The following is a 25,791-nucleotide window of genomic DNA, read 5'->3' on the forward strand; positions in this document are numbered from 1 at the left end:
AATATAAACGGAAAATCAGAAATATTTTAGTTAGTTCTAATGAAAACACATTGATTATTATCATTTGTATTTGAAACAACATTGTCTTATGTCTTTTCTTGGATCTAAATAATACGAAACCTCGCTCTATGATTTGAAGTTAAAATCCTCAAATATGGTAATAGAGTGACTTTTTTTACGTTATTCATGTAGTGTGATTTTACGAATATATATATTCGTTTTTACCAATATTTCGATACTACTTCATGTTTTCTCACGATATGTGATTTGGCCTTCAAATCCCAGAATTTCGCAAATTTTGCATCTTTAAGCAAGTTTTCTTGCATTTTGTTTTGTACTAAAAATCATCGAATTTAGCAATATTTTGCCGTTTTCCACGTTTTTGTGAATTATCAGTTTAATGTTATTAATTAATTAAATATACGATCAAAATTATACAAACACATTATTGATCAGAAAATAACCTTAAATACTTCATTTTCAATCATCTATTTGTTTCTCGTTAAAATACTGAGTAAGATATCGAAAAGGGGAGATCTGTTTTTATTGCATATATCGACGTTTTAGCCGGATTAGAACGGATTTACGTGTACATCTTCCATCGGTAATATAAACCGAAAAGCAGGAACATTTTATTTAATTTTAATGGAAACACATTGATTTTTATCATTTGTATAGAAGAAACATTTTTATACGTCTTTTCTAGGGTCTAAAAAAATACGTAACGTCGCTCTATGATTCGAAGTTAAAATCCTCAAATTTGGTATAATAATGACTTTTTTCACGTTTTTCATGTAGTTTGATAATACGTAAATATATTCATTTTTACCAATATTTCGATACTATTTCATGTAGTATCACGATATGTGATTTGGACTTCAAATCTCAGATTTTCGCATAATATTGCATTTTAAGCAAGGTTTCTTTCATTTTGTTTCGGACTAAAAATCATAGAATTCAGCATTATTTTGACGTTTATCAATCCCTTTTCGTTCATGTGATATAAACAAAATATCAGCGAATTAGGCAATATTTTGCTGTTTTTCCACGTTTTTGTGAATTTTCAGTTTATTGCTATTAATTCATTAAATATACGATAAAAATGATGCAAACACATAATTGATTAGAAATTAACCTTAAAAACTTGATTTTCAATCATCTATTTGTTTCTCGTTAAAATACTGAGTAATATATTGGAAAGGGGAAAAGTTTTGTTTTTATTACATATATCGACGTTTCAGCCGGATTAGAACGGTTTTACGTGTACATCTTTTATCGGTAATATAAACTGAAAATCAGGAACATTTTAGTTAATTCTAATGAAAACACATTGATTTTTATCATTTGTTTTTGAAACAACATTGTCTTATGTCTTTTCTTGGATCTAAATAATACGAAACCTCGCTCTATGATTTGAAGTTAAAATCCTCAAATATGGTAATAGAGTGACTTTTTTCACGTTATTCATGTAGTGTGATTTTACGTATATATATTTGTTTTTACCAATATTTCGATACTACTTCATGTTTTCTCACGATATGTGATTTGGCCTTCAAATCTTAGAATTTCGCAAATTTTGCATTTTTAAGCAAGTTTTCTTGCATTTTGTTTTGTACTAAAACTCATCGAATTTATCAATATTTTGACCTTTATTATCCCCTTTTCCTTTATGTGATTTAAACAAAATATCATCGAATTAGGCAATATTTTGCCGTTTTTCCACGTTTTTGTGAATTTTCAGTTTATTGTTATTAATTCATTATATATACGTTAAAAATTATGCAAACTCATAATTGATAAGAAAATAACCTTAAATACTTCATTTTCAATCATCTATTTGTTTCTCGTTAAAATACTGAGTAAGATATTGAAAAAGGGAGAAGATCTGTTTTTATTGCATATATCGACGTTTCAGACGGATTAGAACGGTTTTACGTGTACATCTTCCATCGGTAATATAAACCGAAAATCAGGAACATTTTAGTTAATTTTAATGAAAACACATTGATTTTTATCATTTGTATAGAAGAAACATTTTTATACATCTTTTCTAGGATCTAAAAAAATACGTAACGTCGCTTTATGATTCGAAGTTAAAATCCTCATATTTGGTATAATAATGACTTTTTCACGTTTTTCATGTAGTTTCATATTACGTAAATATATTCATTTTTACCAATATTTCGATACTATTTCATGTTGTATCACGATATGTGATTTGGACTTCAAATCTCAGATTTTCGCATAATATTGCATTTTAAGCAAGGTGTCTTTCATTTTGTTTCGGACTAAAAATCATAGAATTCAGCAATATTTTGACGTTTATCAATCCCTTTTCGTTTATGTGATATAAACAAAATATCAGCGAATTAGGCAATATTTTGCTGTTTTTCCACGTTTTTGTGAATTTTCAGTTTATTGCTATTAATTCATTAAAAATACGATAAAAATGATGCAAACACATAATTGATTAGAAATTAACCTTAAAAACTTCATTTTCAATCATCTATTTGTTTCTCGTTAAAATACTGAGTAAGATATTGGAAAGGGGAAAAGTTTTGTTTTTATTGCATATATCGACGTTTCAGCTGGATTAGAACGGTTTTACGTGTACATCTTTAATCGGTAATATCAACTGAAAATCAGGAACATTTTAGTTAATTCTAATGAAAACACATAGATTTTTATCATTTGTTTTTGAAACAACATTGTCTTTTGTCTTTTCTTGGATCTAAATAATACGAAACCTCGCTCTATGATTTGAAGTTAAAATCCTCATATATGGTAATAGAGTGATTTTTTTCACGTTATTCATGTAGTGTGATTTTACGTATATATATTCGTTTTTACCAATATTTCGATACTACTTCATTTTTTCTCACGATATGTGATTTCGCCTTCAAATCTCAGAATTTCGCAAATTTTGCATCTTTAAGCAAGTTTTCTTGCATTTTGTTTTGTACTAAAAATCATCGAATTTAGCAATATTTTGACCTTTATTATCCCCTTTTCCTTTATGTGATTTAAACAAACGTAACGTCGCTCGATGATTCGAAGTTAAAATCCTCAAATTTGGTATAATAATGACTTTTTTCACGTTTTTCATGTAGTTTGATATTACGTAAATATATTCATTTTTACCAATATTTCGATACTATTTCATGTAGTATCACGATATGTGATTTGGACTTCAAATCTCAGATTTTCGCATAATATTGCATTTTAAGCAAGGTTTCTTCCATTTTGTTTCGGACTAAAAATCATCGAATTCAGCAATATTTTGACGTTTATCATCCCTTTTTCGTTTATGTGATATAAACAAAATATCATCGAATTAGGCAATATTTTGCCGTTTTTCCACGTTTTTGTGAATTTTCAGTTTATTGTTATTAATTCATTATATATACGATAAAAATTATGCAAACACATAATTGATAAGAAAATAACCTTAAATACTTCATTTTCAATCATCTATTTTTTTCTCGTTAAAATACTGAGTAAGATATTGAAAAGGGGAGAAGTTCTGTTTTTATTGCATATATCGACGTTTCAGCCGGATTACAATGGTTTTACGTGTACATCTTCCATCGGAAATATAAACCGAAAATCAGGAACATTTTAGTTAATTTTAATGAAAACACATTGATTTACCATTTGTGTTAGAAGAAACATCTTTATGCGTCTTTTCTAGGGTCTAAAAAAATACGTAACGTCACTCTATGATTCGAAGTTAAAATCCTCAAATTTGGTTTAATAATGACTTTTTTCACGTTTTTCATGTATTTCAAATATATTACGTAAATATATTCATTTTTACCAATATTTCGATACTATTTCATGTAGTATCACGATATGTGATTTGGCCTTCGAATCTCAGATTTTCGCATAATATTGCATTTTAAGCAAGGTTTCCTGCATTTTGTTTCGTACTAAAAATCATCGAATTCAGCAATATTTTGACGTTTATCATCCCCTTTTCCTTTATGTGATATAAACAAAATATCATCGAATTAGGCAATATTTTGCTGTTTTTCCACGTTTTTGTGCATTTTCAGTTTATTGCTAATAATTCATTAAATATACGATAAAAATGATGCAAACACATAATTGACTAGAAATTAACCTTAAACACTTCGTTTTCAATCAAATATTTGTTTCTCGTTAAAATACTGAGTAAGATATTAAAAAGGGGAAAAGTTCTGTTTTTATTGCATATATCGACGTTTCAGCCGGATTAGAGCGGTTTTACGTGTACATCTTCCATCGGTAATATAAACGGAAAATCAGAAACATTTTAGTTAATTCTAATGAAAACACATTGATTTTTATCATTTGTATTTGAAACAACATTGTCTTAAGTCTTTTCTTGGATCTATATAATACGAAACCTCGCTCTATGATTTGAAGTTAAATTCCTCAAATATGGTAATAGAGTGACTTTTTTCACGTTATTCATGTAGTGTGATTTTACGTATATATATTTGTTTTTACCAATATTTCGATACTACTTCATGTTTTCTCACGATATGTGATTTGGCCTTCAAATCTCAGAATTTCGCAAATTTTGCATTTTTAAGCAAGTTTTCTTGCATTTTGTTTTGTACTAAAACTTATCGAATTTAGCAATATTTTGACCTTTATTATCCTCTTTTCCTTTATGTGATTTAAACAAAATATCATCGAATTAGGCAATATTTTGCCGTTTTTCCACGTTTTTGTGAATTTTCAGTTTATTGTTATTAATTCATTATATATACGATAAAAATTATGCAAACACATAATTGATAAGAAAATAACCTTAAATACTTCATTTTCAATCATCTATTTGTTTTTCGTTAAAATACTGAGTAAGATATTGAAAAAGGGAGAAAATCTGTTTTTATTGCATATATCGACGTTTCAGCCGGATTAGAACGGTTTTACGTGTACATCTTCCATCGGTAATATAAACCGAAAATCAGGAACATTTTAGTTAATTTTAATGAAAACACATTGATTTTTATCATTTGTATAGAAGAAACATTTTTATACATCTTTTCTAGGATCTAAAAAAATACGTAACGTCGCTTTATGATTCGAAGTTAAAATCCTCATATTTGGTATAATAATGACTTTTTTCACGTTTTTCATGTAGTTTGATATTACGTAAATATATTAATTTTTACCAATATTTCGATACTATTTCATGTAGTATCACGATATGTGATTTGGACGTCAAATCTCAGATTTTCGCATAATATTGCATTTTAAGCAAGGTTTCTTTCATTTTGTTTCGGACTAAAAATCATAGAATTCAGCAATATTTTGACGTTTATCAATCCCTTTTCGTTTATGTGATATAAACAAAATATCAGCGAATTAAGCAATATTTTGCTGTTTTTCCACGTTTTTGTGAATTTTCAGTTTATTGCTATTAATTCATTAAATATACGATAAAAATGATGCAAACACATAATTGATTTTAGTTACAACAACATTTTAGCAACATTACAGCAACATTTTAGTTAATTTTAATGAAAACACATTGATTTATCATTTGTATTAGAAGAAACATCTTTATACGTCTTTTCTAGGGTCTAAAAATTACGTAACGTCACTCTATGATTCGAAGTTAAAATCCTAAATTTGGTATAAAAGTGACTTTTTTCACGTTTTTCATGTAGTTTGATATTACGTAAATATATTCATTTTTACCAATATTTCGATACTGTTTCATGTAATATCACGATATGTGATTTGGCCTTCAAATCTCAGATTTTCGCATAATATTGCATTTTAAGCAAGGTTTCTTGCATTTTGTTTCGTACTAAAAATCATCGAATTCAGCAATATTTTGACGTTTATCATCCCCTTTTCCTTTGTGTGATATAAACAAAATATCATCGAATTAGACAATATTTTGCTGTTTTTCCACGTTTTTGTGCATTTTCAGTTTATTGATATTAATTCTTTAAATATACGATAAAAATGATGCAAACACATAATTGATTATAAATTAACCATAAACACTTCATTTTCAATCAACTATTTGTTTCTCGTTAAAATACTGAGTAAGATATTGGAAAGGGCAAAAGTTTTGCTTTTATTGCATATATCGACGTTTCAGCCGGATTAGAGCGGTTTTACGTGTACATCTTCCATCGGTAATATAAACGGAAAATCAGAAATATTTTAGTTAGTTCTAATGAAAACACATTGATTATTATCATTTGTATTTGAAACAACATTGTCTTATGTCTTTTCTTGGATCTAAATAATACGAAACCTCGCTCTATGATTTGAAGTTAAAATCCTCAAATATGGTAATAGAGTGACTTTTTTTACGTTATTCATGTAGTGTGATTTTACGAATATATATATTCGTTTTTACCAATATTTCGATACTACTTCATGTTTTCTCACGATATGTGATTTGGCCTTCAAATCTCAGAATTTCGCAAATTTTGTATCTTTAAGCAAGTTTTCTTGCATTTTGTTTTGTACTAAAAATTATCGAATGTAGCAATATTTTGCCGTTTTCCACGTTTTTGTGAATTATCAGTTTAATGTTATTAATTAATTATATATACGATAAAAATTATACAAACACATTATTGATCAGAAAATAACCTTAAATACTTCATTTTCAATCATCTATTTGTTTCTCGGTAAAATACTGAGTAAGATATCGAAAAGGGGAGAAGATCTGTTTTTATTGCATATATCGACGTTTTAGCCGGATTAGAACGGATTTACGTGTACATCTTCCATCGGTAATATAAACCGAAAAGCAGGAACATTTTATTTAATTTTAATGGAAACACATTGATTTTTATCATTTGTATAGAAGAAACATTTTTATACGTCTTTTCTAGGGTCTAAAAAAAATACGTAACGTCGCTCTATGATTCGAAGTTAAAATCCTCAAATTTGGTATAATAATGACTTTTTTTCACGTTTTTCATGTAGTTTGATAATACGTAAATATATTCATTTTTACCAATATTTCGATACTATTTCATGTAGTATCACTATATGTGATTTGGACTTCAAATCTCAGATTTTCGCATAATATTGCATTTTAAGCAAGGTTTCTACCATTTTGTTTCGGACTAAAAATCATCGATTTCAGCAATATTTTGACGTTTATCATACCCTTTTCGTTTATGTGATATAAACAAAATATCAGCGAATTAGGCAATATTTTGCTGTTTTTCCACGTTTTTGTGAATTTTCAGTTTATTGCTATTAATTCATTAAAAATACGATAAAAATGATGCAAACACATAATTGATTAGAAATTAACCTTAAACACTTCATTTTCAATCAACTATTTGTTTCTCGTTAAAATACTGAGTAAGATATTAAAAAGGGGAAAAGTTCTGTTTTTATTGCATATATCGACGTTTCAGCCGGATTAGAGCGGTTTTACGTGTACATCTTCCATCGGTAATATAAACGGAAAATCAGAAACATTTTAGTTAATTCTAATGAAAACACATTGATTTTTATCATTTGTATTTGAAACAACATTGTCTTAAGTCTTTTCTTGGATCTATATAATACGAAACCTCGCTCTATGATTTGAAGTTAAATTCCTCAAATATGGTAATAGAGTGACTTTTTTCACGTTATTCATGTAGTGTGATTTTACGTATATATATTTGTTTTTACCAATATTTCGATACTACTTCATGTTTTCTCACGATATGTGATTTGGCCTTCAAATCTCAGAATTTCGCAAATTTTGCATTTTTAAGCAAGTTTTCTTGCATTTTGTTTTGTACTAAAACTCATCGAATTTAGCAATATTTTGACCTTTATTTTATATCTTTTCCTTTATGTGATTTAAACAAAATATCATCGAATTAGGCAATATTTTGCCGTTTTTCCACGTTTTTGTGAATTTTCAGTTTATTGTTATTAATTCATTATATATACGATAAAAATTATGCAAACACATAATTGATAAGAAAATAACCTTAAATACTTCATTTTCAATCATCTATTTGTTTCTCGTTAAAATACTGAGCAAGATATTGAAAAAGGGAGAAGATCTGTTTTTATTGCATATATCGACGTTTCAGCCGGATTAGAACGGTTTTACGTGTACATCTTCCATCGGTAATATAAACCGAAAATCAGGAACATTTTAGGTAATTTTAATGAAAACACATTGATTTTTATCATTTGTATAGAAGAAACATTTTTATACATCTTTTCTAGGATCTAAAAAAATACGTAACGTCGCTTTATGATTCGAAGTTAAAATCCTCAAATTTGGTATAATAATGACTTTTTTCACGTTTTTTATGTAGTTTGATATTACGTAAATATATTCATTTTTACCAATATTTCGATACTATTTCATGTAGTATCACGATATGTGATTTGGACTTCAAATCTCAGATTTTCGCATAATATTGCATTTTAAGCAAGGTTTCTTTCATTTTGTTTCGGACTAAAAATCATAGAATTCAGCAATATTTTGACGTTTATCAATCCCTTTTCGTTTATGTGATATAAACAAAATATCAGCGAATTAGGCAATATTTTGCTGCTTTTTCACGTTTTTGTGAATTTTCAGTTTATTGCTATTAATTCATTAAATATACGATAAAAATGATGCAAACACATAATTGATTAGAAATTAACCTTAAAAACTTGATTTTCAATCATCTATTTGTTTCTCGTTAAAATACTGAGTAATATATTGGAAAGGGGAAAAGTTTTGTTTTTATTACATATATCGACGTTTCAGCCGGATTAGAACGGTTTTACGTGTACATCTTTTATCGGTAATATAAACTGAAAATCAGGAACATTTTAGTTAATTCTAATGAAAACACATTGATTTTTATCATTTGTTTTTGAAACAACATTGTCTTATGTCTTTTCTTGGATCTAAATAATACGAAACCTCGCTCTATGATTTGAAGCTAAAATCCTCAAATATGGTAATAGAGTGACTTTTTTCACGTTATTCATGTAGTGTGATTTTACGTATATATATTCGTTTTTACCAATATTTCGATACTACTTCATGTTTTCTCACGATATGTGATTTCGCCTTCAAATCTCAGAATTTTGCAAATTTTGCATCTTTAAGCAAGTTTTCTTGCATTTTGTTTTGTACTAAAAATCATCGAATTTAGCAATATTTTGACCTTTATTATTTTCCCCTTGTCCTTTATGTGATTTAAACAAAATATCATCTAATTAGGCAATATTTTGCCGTTTTTCCACGTTTTTGTGAATTTTCAGTTTATTGTTATTAATTCATTAAAAATACGAAAAAATTATGCAAACACATAATTGATCAGAAAATAACCTTAAATACTTCATTTTTAATTATCAATTTGTTTCTCGTTAAAATACTGAGTAAGATCTTCAAAAGGGGAGAAGTTCTGTTTTTATTGCATATATCGACGTTTCAGCCGGATTAGAATGGTTTTACATGTACATCTTCCATCGGTAATATAAACCGAAAATCAGGAACATTTTAGTTAATTTTAATGATAACACATTGATTTATCATTTGTATTAGAAGAAACATCTTTATACGTCTTTTCTAGGGTCTAAAAAAAATACGTAACGTCGTTCTATGATTCGAAGTTAAAATCCTAAATTTGGTATAAAAGTGACTTTTTTCACGTTTTTCATGTAGTTTGATATTACGTAAATATATTCATTTTTACCAATATTTCGATACTATTTCATGTAGTATCACGATATGTGATTTGGCCTTCAAATGTCAGATTTTCGCATAATATTGCATTTTAAGCAAGGTTTCTTGCATTTTGTTTCGTACTAAAAATCATCGAATTCAGCAATATTTTGACGTTTATCATACCCTTTTCCTTTATGTGATATAAACAAAATATCATCGAATTAGGCAATATTTTGCTGCTTTTCCACGTTTTTGTGAATTTTCAGTTTATTGCTATTAATTCATTAAAAATACGATATAAATGATGCAAACACATAATTGATTAGAAATTAACCTTAAAAACTTCATTTTCAATCATCTATTTGTTTCTCGTTAAAATACTGAGTAAGATATTGGAAAGGGGAAAAGTTTTGTTTTTATTGCATATATCGACGTTTCAGCTGGATTAGAACGGTTTTACGTGTACATCTTTTATCGGTAATATAAACTGAAAATCAGGAACATTTTAGTTAATTCTAATGAAAACACATTGATTTTTATCATTTGTTTTTGAAACAACATTGTCTTATGTCTTTTCTAGGATCTAAATAATACGAAACCTCGCTCTATGATTTGAAGTTAAAATCCTCAAATATGGTAATAGAGTGACTTTTTTCACGTTATTCATGTAGTGTGATTTTACGTATATATATTCGTTTTTACCAATGTTTCGATACTACTTCATGTTTTCTCACGATATGTGATTTCGCCTTCAAATCTCAGAATTTTGCAAATTTTGCATCTTTAAGCAAGTTTTCTTGCATTTTGTTTTGTACTAAAAATCATCGAATTTAGCAATATTTTGACCTTTATTATTTTCCCCTTGTTCTTTATGTGATTTAAACAAAATATCATCTAATTAGGCAATATTTTGCCGTTTTTCCACGTTTTTGTGAATTTTCAGTTTATTGTTATTAATTCATTCAAAATACGAAAAAAATTATGCAAACACATAATTGATCAGAAAATAACCTTAAATACTTCATTTTTAATTATCTATTTGTTTCTCGTTAAAATACTGAGTAAGATCTTCAAAAGGGGAGAAGTTCTGTTTTTATTGCATATATCGACGTTTCTGCCGGATTAGAATGGTTTTACATGTACATCTTCCATCGGTAATATAAACCGAAAATCAGGAACATTTTAGTTAATTTTAATGAAAACACATTGATTTATCGTTTGTATTAGAAGAAACATCTTTATACGTCTTTTCTAGGGTCTAAAAATTACGTAACGTCACTCTATGATTCGAAGTTAAATTCCTAAATTTGGTATAAAAGTGACTTTTTTCACGTTTTTCATGTAGTTTGATATTACGTAAATATATTCATTTTTACCAATATTTCGATACTATTTCATGTAGTATCACGATATGTGATTTGGCCTTCAAATCTCAGATTTTCGCATAATATTGCATTTTAAGCAAGGTTTCTTGCATTTTGTTTCGTACTAAAAATCATCGAATTCAGCAATATTTTGACGTTTATCATCCCCTTTTCCTTTATGTGATATAAACAAAATATCATCGAATTAGGCAATATTTTGCTGCTTTTCCACGTTTTTGTGAATTTTCAGTTTATTGCTATTAATTCATTAAAAATACGATATAAATGATGCAAACACATAATTGATTAGAAATTAACCTTAAAAACTTCATTTTCAATCATCTATTTGTTTCTCGTTAAAATACTGAGTAAGATATTGGAAAGGGGAAAAGTTTTGTTTTTATTGCATATATCGACGTTTCAGCTGGATTAGAACGGTTTTACGTGTACATCTTTTATCGGTAATATAAACTGAAAATCAGGAACATTTTAGTTAATTCTAATGAAAACACATTGATTTTTATCATTTGTTTTTGAAACAACATTGTCTTATGTCTTTTCTAGGATCTAAATAATACGAAACCTCGCTCTATGATTTGAAGTTAAAATCCTCAAATATGGTAATAGAGTGACTTTTTTCACGTTATTCATGTAGTGTGATTTTACGTATATATATTCGTTTTTACCAATATTTCGATACTACTTCATGTTTTTCTCACGATTTCGCCTTCAAATCTCAGAATTTCGCAAATTTTGCATCTTTAAGCAAGTTTTCTTGCATTTTGTTTTGTACTAAAAATCATCGAATTTAACAATATTTTGACCTTTATTATCCCCTTTTCGTTTATGTGATTTAAACAAACGTAACGTCGCTCTATGATTCGAAGTTAAAATCCTCAAATTTAGTATAATAATGACTTTTTTCACGTTTTTCATGTAGTTTGATATTACGTAAATATATTCATTTTTACCAATATTTCGATACTATTTCATGTAGTATCACGATATGTGATTTGGACTTCAAATCTCAGATTTTCGCATAATATTGCATTTTAAGCAAGGTTTCTTCCATTTTGTTTCGGACTAAAAATCATCAAATTCAGCAATATTTTGACGTTTATCATCCCCTTTTCGTTTATGTGATATAAACAAAATATCAGCGAATTAGGCAATATTTTGCTGTTTTTCCACGTTTTTGTGAATTTTCAGTTTATTGCTAATAATTCATTAAATATACGATAAAAATGATGCAAACACATAATTGACTAGAAATTAACCTTAAACACTTCATTTTCAATCAACTATTTGTTTCTCGTTAAAATACTGAGAAAGATATTAAAAAGGGGAAAAGCTCTGTTTTTATTGCATATATCGACGTTTCAGCCGGATTAGAGCGGTTTAACGTGTACATCTTCCATCGGTAATATAAACGGAAAATCAGAAACATTATAGTTAATTCTAATGAAAACACATTGATTTTTATCATTTGTATTTGAAACAACATTGTCTTAAGTCTTTTCTTGGATCTATATAATACGAAACCTCGCTCTATGATTTGAAGTTAAAATCCTCAAATATTGTAATAGAGTGACTTTTTTCACGTTATTCATGTAGTGTGATTTTACGTATATATATTTGTTTTTACCAATATTTCGATACTACTTCATGTTTTCTCACGATATGTGATTTGGCCTTCAAATCTCAGAATTTCGCAAATTTTGCATCTTTAAGCAAGTTTTGTTGCATTTTGTTTTGTACTAAAACTCATCGAATTTAGCAATATTTTGACCTTTATTATCCCCTTTTCCTTTATGTGATTTAAACAAAATATCATCGAATTAGGCAATATTTTGCCGTTTTTCCACGTTTTTGTGAATTTTCAGTTTATTGTTATTAATTCATTATATATACGATAAAAACTATGCAAACACATAATTGATCAGAAAATAACCTTAAATACTTCATTTTCAATCATCTATTTGTTTCTCGTTAAAATACTGAGTAAGATATTCAAAAGGGGAGAAGTTCTGTTTTTATTCCATATATTGACGTTTCAGCCGGATTAGAATGGTTTTACGTGTACATCTTCCATCGGTAATATAAACCGAAAATCAGGAACATTTTAGTTAATTCAAATGAAAACACATTGATTTATCATTTGTATTAGAAGAAACATTTTTATACGTGTTTTCTAGGGTCTAAAAAATACGTAACGTCTCTCTATGACTCGAAGTTAAAATCCTCAAATTTGGTATAATAATGACTTTTTTCACGTTTTTCATGTAGTTTGATATTACGTAAATATATTCATTTTTACCAATATTTCGATACTATTTCATGTAGTATCACGATATGTGATTTGGCCTTCAAATCTCAGATTTTCGCATAATATTGCATTTTAAGCAAGGTTTCTTGCATTTTGTTTCGTACTAAAAATCATCGAATTCAGCAATATTTTGACGTTTATCATCCCTTTTTCCTTTGTGTGATATAAACAAAATATCATCGAATTAGACAATATTTTGCTGTTTTTCCACGTTTTTGTGCATTTTCAGTTTATTGATATTAATTCTTTAAATATACGATAAAAATGATGCAAACACATAATTGATTATAAATTAACCATAAACACTTCATTTTCAATCAACTATTTGTTTCTCGTTAAAATCCTGAGTAAGATATTGGAAAGGGCAAAAGTTCTGTTTTTATTGCATATATCGACGTTTCAGCCGGATTAGAGCGGTTTTACGTGTACATCTTCCATCGGTAATATAAACGGAAAATCAGAAATATTTTAGTTAGTTATAAAGAAAACACATTGATTATTATCATTTGTATTTGAAACAACATTGTCTTATGTCTTTTCTTGGATCTAAATAATACGAAACCTCGCTCTATGATTTGAAGTTAAAATCCTCAAATATGGTAATAGAGTGACTTTTTTTACGTTATTCATGTAGTGTGATTTTACGAATATATATATTCGTTTTTACCAATATTTCGATACTACTTCATGTTTTCTCACGATATGTGATTTGGCCTTCAAATCTCAGAATTTCGCAAATTTTGCATCTTTAAGCAAGTTTTGTTGCATTTTGTTTTGTACTAAAACTCATCGAATTTAGCAATATTTTGACCTTTATTATCCCCTTTTCCTTTATGTGATTTAAACAAAATATCATCGAATTAGGCAATATTTTGCCGTTTTTCCACGTTTTTGTGAATTTTCAGTTTATTGTTATTAATTCATTATATATACGATAAAAACTATGCAAACACATAATTGATCAGAAAATAACCTTAAATACTTCATTTTCAATCATCAATTTGTTTCTCGTTAAAATACTGAGTAAGATATTCAAAAGGGGAGAAGTTCTGTTTTTATTCCATATATTGACGTTTCAGCCGGATTAGAATGGTTTTACGTGTACATCTTCCATCGGTAATATAAACCGAAAATCAGGAACATTTTAGTTAATTCAAATGAAAACACATTGATTTATCATTTGTATTAGAAGAAACATTTTTATACGTGTTTTCTAGGGTCTAAAAAATACGTAACGTCTCTCTATGACTCGAAGTTAAAATCCTCAAATTTGGTATAATAATGACTTTTTTCACGTTTTTCATGTAGTTTGATATTACGTAAATATATTCATTTTTACCAATATTTCGATACTATTTCATGTAGTATCACGATATGTGATTTGGCCTTCAAATCTCAGATTTTCGCATAATATTGCATTTTAAGCAAGGTTTCTTGCATTTTGTTTCGTACTAAAAATCATCGAATTCAGCATTATTTTGACGTTTATCATCCCTTTTTCCTTTGTGTGATATAAACAAAATATCATCGAATTAGACAATATTTTGCTGTTTTTCCACGTTTTTGTGCATTTTCAGTTTATTGATATTAATTCTTTAAATATACGATAAAAATTATGCAAACACATAATTGATTATAAATTAACCATAAACACTTCATTTTCAATCAACTATTTGTTTCTCGTTAAAATCCTGAGTAAGATATTGGAAAGGGCAAAAGTTCTGTTTTTATTGCATATATCGACGTTTCAGCCGGATTAGAGCGGTTTTACGTGTACATCTTCCATCGGTAATATAAACGGAAAATCAGAAATATTTTAGTTAGTTCTAATGAAAACACATTGATTATTATCATTTGTATTTGAAACAACATTGTCTTATGTCTTTTCTTGGATCTAAATAATACGAAACCTCGCTCTATGATTTGAAGTTAAAATCCTCAAATATGGTAATAGAGTGACTTTTTTTACGTTATTCATGTAGTGTGATTTTACGAATATATATATTCGCTTTTACCAATATTTCGATACTACTTCATGTTTTCTCACGATGTGTGATTTGGCCTTCAAATCTCAGAATTTCGCAAATTTTGTATCTTTAAGCAAGTTTTCTTGCATTTTGTTCTGTACTAAAAATCATCGAATTTAGCAATATTTTGCCGTTTTCCACGTTTTTGTGAATTATCAGTTTAATGTTATTAATTAATTAAATATACGATAAAAATTATACAAACACATTATTGATCAGAAAATAACCTTAAATACTTCATTTTCAATCATCTATTTGTTTCTCGTTAAAATACTGAGTAAGATATCGAAAAGGGGAGAAGATCTGTTTTTATTGCATATATCGACGTTTTAGCCGGATTAGAACGGATTTACGTGTACATCTTCCATCGGTAATATAAACCGAAAAGCAGGAACATTTTATTTAATTTTAATGGAAACACATTGATTTTTATCATTTGTATAGAAGAAACATTTTTATACGTCTTTTCTAGGGTCTAAAAAAATACGTAACGTCGTTCTATGATTCGAAGTTAAAATCCTCAAATTTGGTATAATAATGACTTTTTTCTCGTTTTTCATGTAGTTTGATAATACGTAAATATATTCATTTTTACCAATATTTCGATACTATTTCATGTAGTATCACTATATGTGATTTGGACTTCAAATCTCAGATTTTCGCATAATATTGCATTTTAAGCAAGGTTTCTTCCATTTTGTTTCGGACTAAAAATCATCGAATTCAGCAATATTTTGACGTTTATCATACCCTTTTCGTTTATGTGATATAAACAAAATATTAGCGAATTAGGCAATATTTTGCTGTTTTTCCACGTTTTTGTGAATTTTCAGTTTATTGCTATTAATTCATTAAAAATACGATAAAAATGATGCAAACACATAATTGATTAGAAATTAACCTTAAACACTTCATTTTCAATCAACTATTTGTTTCTCGTTAAAATACTGAGTAAGATATTAAAAAGGGGAAAAGTTCTGTTTTTATTGCATATATCGACGTTTCAGCCGGATTAGAGCGGTTTTACGTGTACATCTTCCATCGGTAATATAAACGGAAAATCAGAAACATTTTAGTTAATTCTAATGAAAACACATTGATTTTTATCATTTGTATTTGAAACAACATTGTCTTAAGTCTTTTCTTGGATCTATATAATACGAAACCTCGCTCTATGATTTGAAGTTAAATTCCTCAAATATGGTAATAGAGTGACTTTTTTCACGTTATTCATGTAGTGTGATTTTACGTATATATATTTGTTTTTACCAATATTTCGATACTACTTCATGTTTTCTCACGATATGTGATTTGGCCTTCAAATCTCAGAATTTCACAAATTTTGCATTTTTAAGCAAGTTTTCTTGCATTTTGTTTTGTACTAAAACTCATCGAATTTAGCAATATTTTGACCTTTATTATCCCCTTTTCCTTTATGTGATTTAAACAAAATATCATCGAATTAGGCAATATTTTGCCGTTTTTCCACGTTTTTGTGAATTTTCTGTTTATTGTTATTAATTCATTATATATACGATAAAAATTATGCAAACACATAATTGATAAGAAAATAACCTTAAATACTTCATTTTCAATCATCTATTTGTTTCTCGTTAAAATACTGAGTAAGATATTGAAAAAGGGAGAAGATCTGTTTTTATTGCATATATCGACGTTTCAGCCGGATTAGAAAGGTTTTACGTGTACATCTTCCATCGGTAATATAAACCGAAAATCAAGAACATTTTAGTTAATTTTAATGAAAACACATTGATTTTTTATCATTTGTATAGAAGAAACATTTTTATACATCTTTTCTAGGATCTAAAAAAATACGTAACGTCGCTTTATGATTCGAAGTTAAAATCCTCAAATTTGGTATAATAATGACTTTTTTCACGTTTTTCATGTAGTTTGATATTACGTAAATATATTCATTTTTACCAATATTTCGATACTATTTCATGTAGTATCACGATATGTGATTTGGCCTTCAAATCTCAGATTTTCGCATAATATTGCATTTTAAGCAAGGTTTCTTGCATTTTGTTTCGTACTAAAAATCATCGAATTCAGCAATATTTTGACGTTTATCATCCCCTTTTCCTTTATGTGATATAAACAAAATATCATCGAATTAGGCAATATTTTGCCGTTTTTCCACGTTTTTGTGAATTTTCAGTTTATTGCTATTAATTCATTAAAAATACGATATAAATGATGCAAACACATAATTGATTAGAAATTAACCTTAAAAACTTCATTTTCAATCATCTATTTGTTTCTCGTTAAAATACTGAGTAAGATATTGGCAAGGGGAAAAGTTTTGTTTTTATTGCATATATCGACGTTTCAGCTGGATTAGAACGGTTTTACGTGTACATCTTTTATCGGTAATATAAACTGAAAATCAGGAACATTTTAGTTAATTCTAATGAAAACATATTGATTTTTATCATTTGTTTTTGAAACAACATTGTCTTATGTCTTTTCTAGGATCTAAATAATACGAAACCTCGCTCTATGATTTGAAGTTAAAATCCTCAAATATGGTAATAGAGTGACTTTTTTCACGTTATTCATGTAGTGTGATTTTACGTATATATATTCGTTTTTACGAATATTTCGATACTACTTCATGTTTTCTCACGATATGTGATTTCGCCTTCAAATCTCAGAATTTCGCAAATTTTGCATCTTTAAGCAAGTTTTCTTGCATTTTCTTTTGTACTAAAAATCATCGAATTTAGCAATATTTTGACCTTTATTATCCCCTTTTCCTTTATGTGATTTAAACAAACGTAACGTCGCTCTATGATTCGAAGTTAAAATCCTCAAATTTAGTATAATAATGACTTTTTTCACGTTTTTCATGTAGTTTGATATTACGTAAATATATTCATTTTTACCAATATTTCGATACTATTTCATGTAGTATCACGATATGTGATTTGGACTTCAAATCTCAGATTTTCGCATAATATTGCATTTTAAGCAAGGTTTCTTCCATTTTTTTTCGGACTAAAAATCATCGAATTCAGCAATATTTTGACGTTTATCATCCCCTTTTCGTTTATGTGATATAAACAAAATATCAGCGAATTAGGCAATATTTTGCTGTTTTTCCACGTTTTTTGTGAATTTTCAGTTTATTGCTAATAATTCATTAAATATACGATAAAAATGATGCAAACACATAATTGACTAGAAATTAACCTTAAACACTTCATTTTCAATCAACTATTTGTTTCTCGTTAAAATACTGAGAAAGATATTAAAAAGGGGAAAAGCTCTGCTTTTATTGCATATATCGACGTTTCAGCCGGATTAGAGCGGTTTTACGTGTACATCTTCCATCGGTAATATAAACGGAAAATCAGAAACATTATAGTTAATTCTAATGAAAACACATTGATTTTTATCATTTGTATTTGAAACAACATTGTCTTAAGTCTTTTCTTGGATCTATATAATACGAAACCTCGCTCTATGATTTGAAGTTAAAATCCTCAAATATGGTAATAGAGTGACTTTTTTCACGTTATTCATGTAGTGTGATTTTACGTATATATATTTGTTTTTACCAATATTTCGATACTACTTCATGTTTTCTCACGATATGTGATTTGGCCTTCAAATCTCAGAATTTCGCAAATTTTGCATCTTTAAGCAAGTTTTGTTGCATTTTGTTTTGTACTAAAACTCATCGAATTTAGCAATATTTTGACCTTTATTATCCCCTTTTCCTTTATGTGATTTAAACAAAATATCATCGAATTAGGCAATATTTTGCCGTTTTTCCACGTTTTTGTGAATTTTCAGTTTATTGTTATTAATTCATTATATATACGATAAAAACTATGCAAACACATAATTGATCAGAAAATAACCTTAAATACTTCATTTTCAATCATCTATTTGTTTCTCGTTAAAATACTGAGTAAGATATTCAAAAGGGGAGAAGTTCTGTTTTTATTCCATATATTGACGTTTCAGCCGGATTAGAATGGTTTTACGTGTACATCTTCCATCGGTAATATAAACCGAAAATCAGGAACATTTTAGTTAATTCAAATGAAAACACATTGATTTATCATTTGTATTAGAAGAAACATTTTTATACGTGTTTTCTAGGGTCTAAAAAATACGTAACGTCTCTCTATGATTCGAAGTTAAAATTCTCAAATTTGGTATAATAATGACTTTTTTCACGTTTTTCATGTAGTTAGATATTACGTAAATATATTCATTTTTACCAATATTTTGATACTATTTCATGTAGTATCACGATATGTGATTTGGCCTTCAAATCTCAGATTTTCGCATAATATTGCATTTTAAGCAAGGTTTCTTGCATTTTGTTTCGTACTAAAAATCATCGAATTCAGCAATATTTTGACGTTTATCATCCCCTTTTCCTTTGTGTGATATAAACAAAATATCATCGAATTAGACAATATTTTGCTGTTTTTCCACGTTTTTGTGCATTTTCAGTTTATTGATATTAATTCTTTAAATATACGATAAAAATGATGCAAACACATAATTGATTATAAATTAACCATAAACACTTCATTTTCAATCAACTATTTGTTTCTCGTTAAAATACTGAGTAAGATATTGGAAAGGGCAAAAGTTCTGTTTTTATTGCATATATTGACGTTTCAGCCGGATTAGAGCGGTTTTACGTGTACATCTTCCATCGGTAATATAAACGGAAAATCAGAAATATTTTAGTTAGTTCTAATGAAAACACATTGATTATTATCATTTGTATTTGAAACAACATTGTCTTATGTCTTTTCTTGGATCTAAATAATACGAAACCTCGCTCTATGATTTGAAGTTAAAATCCTCAAATATGGTAATAGAGTGACTTTTTTTACGTTCTTCATGTTGTGTGATTTTACGAATATATATATTCGTTTTTACCAATATTTCGATACTACTTCATGTTTTCTCACGATATGTGATTTGGCCTTCAAATCTCAGAATTTCGCAAATTTTGTATCTTTAAGCAAGTTTTCTTGCATTTTGTTTTGTACTAAAAATCATCGAATTCAGCAATATTTTGCCGTTTTCCACGTTTTTGTGAATTATCAGTTTAATGTTATTAATTAATTAAATATACGATAAAAATTATACAAACACATTATTGATCAGAAAATAACCTTAAATACTTCATTTTCAATCATCTATTTGTTTCTCGTTAAAATACTGAGTAAGATATCGAAAAGGGGAGAAGATCTGTTTTAATTGCATATATCGACGTTTTAGCCGGATTAGAACGGATTTACGTGTACATCTTCCATCGGTATTATAAACCGAAAAGCAGGAACATTTTATTTAATTTTAATGAAAACACATTGATTTACCATTTGTGTTAGAAGAAACATCTTTATACGTCTTTTCTAGGGTCTAAAAAATACGTAACGTCACTCTATGATTTGAAGTTAAAATCCTCAAATTTGGTTTAATAATGACTTTTTTCACGTTTTTCATGTAGTTTGATAATACGTAAATATATTCATTTTTACCAATATTTCGATACTATTTCATGTAGTATCACTATATGTGATTTGGACTTCAAATCTCAGATTTTCGCATAATATTGCATTTTAAGCAAGGTTTCTTCCATTTTGTTTCGGACTAAAAATCATCGAATTCAGCAATATTTTGACGTTTATCATACCCTTTTCGTTTATGTGATATAAACAAAATATCAGCGAATTAGGCAATATTTTGCTGTTTTTCCACGTTTTTGTGAATTTTCAGTTTATTGCTATTAATTCATTAAAAATACGATAAAAATGATGCAAACACATAATTGATTAGAAATTAACCTTAAACACTTCATTTTCAATCAACTATTTGTTTCTCGTTAAAATACTGAGTAAGATATTAAAAAGGGGAAAAGTTCTGTTTTTATTGCATATATCGACGTTTCAGCCGGATTAGAGCGGTTTTACGTGTACATCTTCCATCGGTAATATAAACGGAAAATCAGAAACATTTTAGTTAATTCTAATGAAAACACATTGATTTTTATCATTTGTATTTGAAACAACATTGTCTTAAGTCTTTTCTTGGATCTATATAATACGAAACCTCGCTCTATGATTTGAAGTTAAATTCCTCAAATATAGAGTGACTTTTTTCACGTTATTCATGTAGTGTGATTTTACGTATATATATTTGTTTTTACCAATATTTCGATACTACTTCATGTTTTCTCACGATATGTGATTTGGCCTTCAAATCTCAGAATTTCGCAAATTTTGCATTTTTAAGCAAGTTTTCTTGCATTTTGTTTTGTACTAAAACTCATCGAATTTAGCAATATTTTGACCTTTATTATCCCCTTTTCCTTTATGTGATTTAAACAAAATATCATCGAATTAGGCAATATTTTGCCGTTTTTCCACGTTTTTGTGAATTTTCAGTTTATTGTTATTAATTCATTATATATACGATAAAAATTATGCAAACACATAATTGATAAGAAAATAACCTTAAATACTTCATTTTCAATCATCTATTTGTTTCTCGTTAAAATACTGAGTAAGATATTGAAAAAGGGAGAAGATCTGTTTTTATTGCATATATCGACGTTTCAGCCGGATTAGAACGGTTTTACGTGTAATTCTTCCATCGGTAATATAAACCGAAAATCAAGAACGTTTTAGTTAATTTTAATGAAAACACATTGATTTTTATCATTTGTATAGAAGAAACATTTTTATACATCTTTTCTAGGATCTAAAAAAATACGTAACGTCGCTTTATGATTCGAAGTTAAAATCCTCAAATTTGGTATAATAATGACTTTTTTCACGTTTTTCATGTAGTTTGATATTACGTAAATATATTCATTTTTACCAATATTTCGATACTATTTCATGTAGTATCACGATATGTTATTTGGACTTCAAATCTCAGATTTTCGCATAATATTGCATTTTAAGCAAGGTTTCTTTCGTTTTGTTTCGGACTAAAAATCATAGAATTCAGCAATATTTTGACGTTTATCAATCCCTTTTCGTTTATGTGATATAAACAAAATATCAGCGAATTAGGCAATATTTTGCTGTTTTTCCACGTTTTTTGTGAATTTTCAGTTTATTGCTATTAATTCATTAAATATACGATAAAAATGATGCAAACACATAATTGATTAGAAATTAACCTTAAAAACTTGATATTCAATCATCTATTTGTTTCTCGTTAAAATACTGAGTAATATATTGGAAAGGGGAAAAGTTTTGTTTTTATTACATATATCGACGTTTCAGCCGGATTAGAACGGTTTTACGTGTACATCTTTTATCGGTAATATAAACTGAAAATCAGGAACATTTTAGTTAAATTAATTCTAATGAAAACACATTGATTTTTATCATTTGTTTTTGAAACAACATTGTCTTATGTCTTTTCTTGGATCTAAATAATACGAAACCTCGCTCTATGATTTGAAGTTAAAATCCTCAAATATGGTAATAGAGTGACTTTTTTCACGTTATTCATGTAGTGTGATTTTACGTATATATATTCGTTTTTACCAATATTTCGATACTACTTCATGTTTTCTCACGATATGTGATTTCGCCTTCAAATCTCAGAATTTTGCAAATTTTGCATCTTTAAGCAAGTTTTCTTGCATTTTGTTTTGGTACTAAAAATCATCGAATTTAGCAATATTTTGACCTTTATTATCCCCTTGTCCTTTATGTGATTTAAACAAAATATCATCTAATTAGGCAATATTTTGCCGTTTTTCCACGTTTTTGTGAATTTTCAGTTTATTGTTATTAATTCATTAAAAATACGATAAAAATTATGCAAACACATAATTGATCAGAAAATAACCTTAAATACTTCATTTTCAATCATCTATTTGTTTCTCGTTAAAATACTAAGTAAGATATTCAAAAGGGGAGAAGTTCTGTTTTTATTGCATATATCGACGTTTCAGCCGGATTAGAATGGTTTTACATGTACATCTTCCATCGGTAATATAAACCGAAAATCAGGAACATTTTAGTTAATTTTAATGAAAACACATTGATTTATCATTTGTATTAGAAGAAACATTTTTATACGTGTTTTCTAGGGTCTAAAAAATACGTAACGTCGCTCTATGATTCGAAGTTAAAATCCTCAAATTTGGTATAATAATGACTTTTTTCACGTTTTTCATGTAGTTTGATATTACGTAAATATATTCATTTTTACCAATATTTCGATACTATTTCATGTAGTATCACTATATGTGATTTGGACTTCAAATCTCAGATTTTCGCATAATATTGCATTTTAAGCAAGGTTTCTTCCATTTTGTTTCGGACTAAAAATCATCGAATTCAGCAATATTTTGACGTTGATCATCCCCTTTTCGTTTATGAGATATAAACAAAATATCAGCGAATTAGGCAATATTTTGCTGTTTTTCCACGTTTTTGTGAATTTTCAGTTTATTGATATTAATTCATTAAAAATACGATAAAAATGATGCAAACACATAATTGATTAGAAATATCCTTAAAAACTTCATTTTCAATCATCTATTTGTTTCTCGTTAAAATACTGAGTAAGATATTGGAAAGGGGAAAAGTTTTGTTTTATTGCACATATCGACGTTTCAGCTGGATTAGAACGGTTTTACGTGTACATCTTTTATCGGTAATATAAACTGAAAATCAGGAACATTTTAGGTAATTCTAATGAAAACACATTGATTTTTATCATTTGTTTTTGAAACATCATTGTCTTATGTCTTTTCTAGGATCTAAATAATACGAAACCTCGCTCTATGATTTGAAGTTAAAATCCTCAAATATGGTAATAGAGTGACTTTTTTCACGTTATTCATGTAGTGTGATTTTACGTATATATATTCGTTTTTACCAATATTTCGATACTACTTCATGTTTTCTCACGATATGTGATTTCGCCTTCAAATCTCAGAATTTCGCAAATTTTGCATCTTTAAGCAAGTTTTCTTGCATTTTGTTTTGTACTAAAAATCATCGAATTTAGCAATATTTTGACCTTTATTATCCCCTTTTCCTTTATGTGATTTAAACAAAATATCATTGAATTAGGCAATATTTTGCCGTTTTTCCACGTTTTTGTGAATTTTCAGTTTATTGTTATTAATTCAATATATATACGATAAAAATTATGCAAACACATAATTGGTCAGAAAATAACCTTAAATACTTCATTTTCAATCATCTATTTTTTTCTCGTTAAAATACTGAGACATTGAAAAGGGGAGATTGAAATATTTTATTGAAAAGGGGAGAAGTTCTGTTTTTATTGCATATATCGACGTTTCAGCCGGATTAGAATGGTTTTACATGTACATCTTCCATCGGTAATATAAACCGAAAATCAGGAACATTTTAGTTAATTTTAATGAAAACACATTGATTTATCATTTGTATTAGAAGAAACATCTTTATACGTCTTTTCTAGGGTCTAAAAATTACGTAACGTCACTCTATGATTCGAAGTTAAAATCCTAAATTTGGTATAAAAGTGACTTTTTTCACGTTTTTCATGTAGTTTGATATTACGTAAATATATTCATTTTTACCAATATTTCGATACTATTTCATGTAGTATCACGATATGTGATTTGGCCTTCAAATCTCAGATTTTCGCATAATATTGCATTTTAAGCAAGGTTTCTTGCATTTTGTTTCGTACTAAAAATCATCGAATTCAGCAATATTTTGACGTTTATCATCCCCTTTTCCTTTATGTGATATAAACAAAATATCATCGAATTAGGCAATATTTTGCTGTTTTTCCACGTTTTTGTGAATTTTCAGTTTATTGCTATTAATTCATTAAAAATACGATATAAATGATGCAAACACATAATTGATTAGAAATTAACCTTAAAAACTTCATTTTCAATCATCTATTTGTTTCTCGTTAAAATACTGAGTAAGATATTGGAAAGGGGAAAAGTTTTGTTTTTATTGCATATATCGACGTTTCAGCTGGATTAGAACGGTTTTACGTGTACATCTTATATCGGTAATATAAACTGAAAATCAGGAACATTTTAGTTAATTCTAATGAAAACACATTGATTTTTATCATTTGTATTTGAAACAACATTGTCATTGTCTTTTCTTGGATCTAAATAATACGAAACCTCGCTCTATGATTTGAAGTTAAAATCCTCAAATATGGTAATATAGTGACTTTTTTCACGTTATTCATGAAGTGTGATTTTACGTATATATATTCGTTTTTACCAATATTACGATACTACTTCATGTTTTCTCACGATATGTGATTTGGCCTTCAAATCTCAGAATTTCGCAAATTTTGCATCTATAAGCAAGTTTTCTTGCATTATGTTTTTTACTAAAAATCATCGAATTTAGCAATATTTTGACCTTTATTATC

The sequence above is a fragment of the Procambarus clarkii genome, chromosome 30 (genome assembly GCF_040958095.1).
Source record: "Procambarus clarkii isolate CNS0578487 chromosome 30, FALCON_Pclarkii_2.0, whole genome shotgun sequence".
Taxonomy (NCBI): domain Eukaryota; kingdom Metazoa; phylum Arthropoda; class Malacostraca; order Decapoda; family Cambaridae; genus Procambarus; species Procambarus clarkii.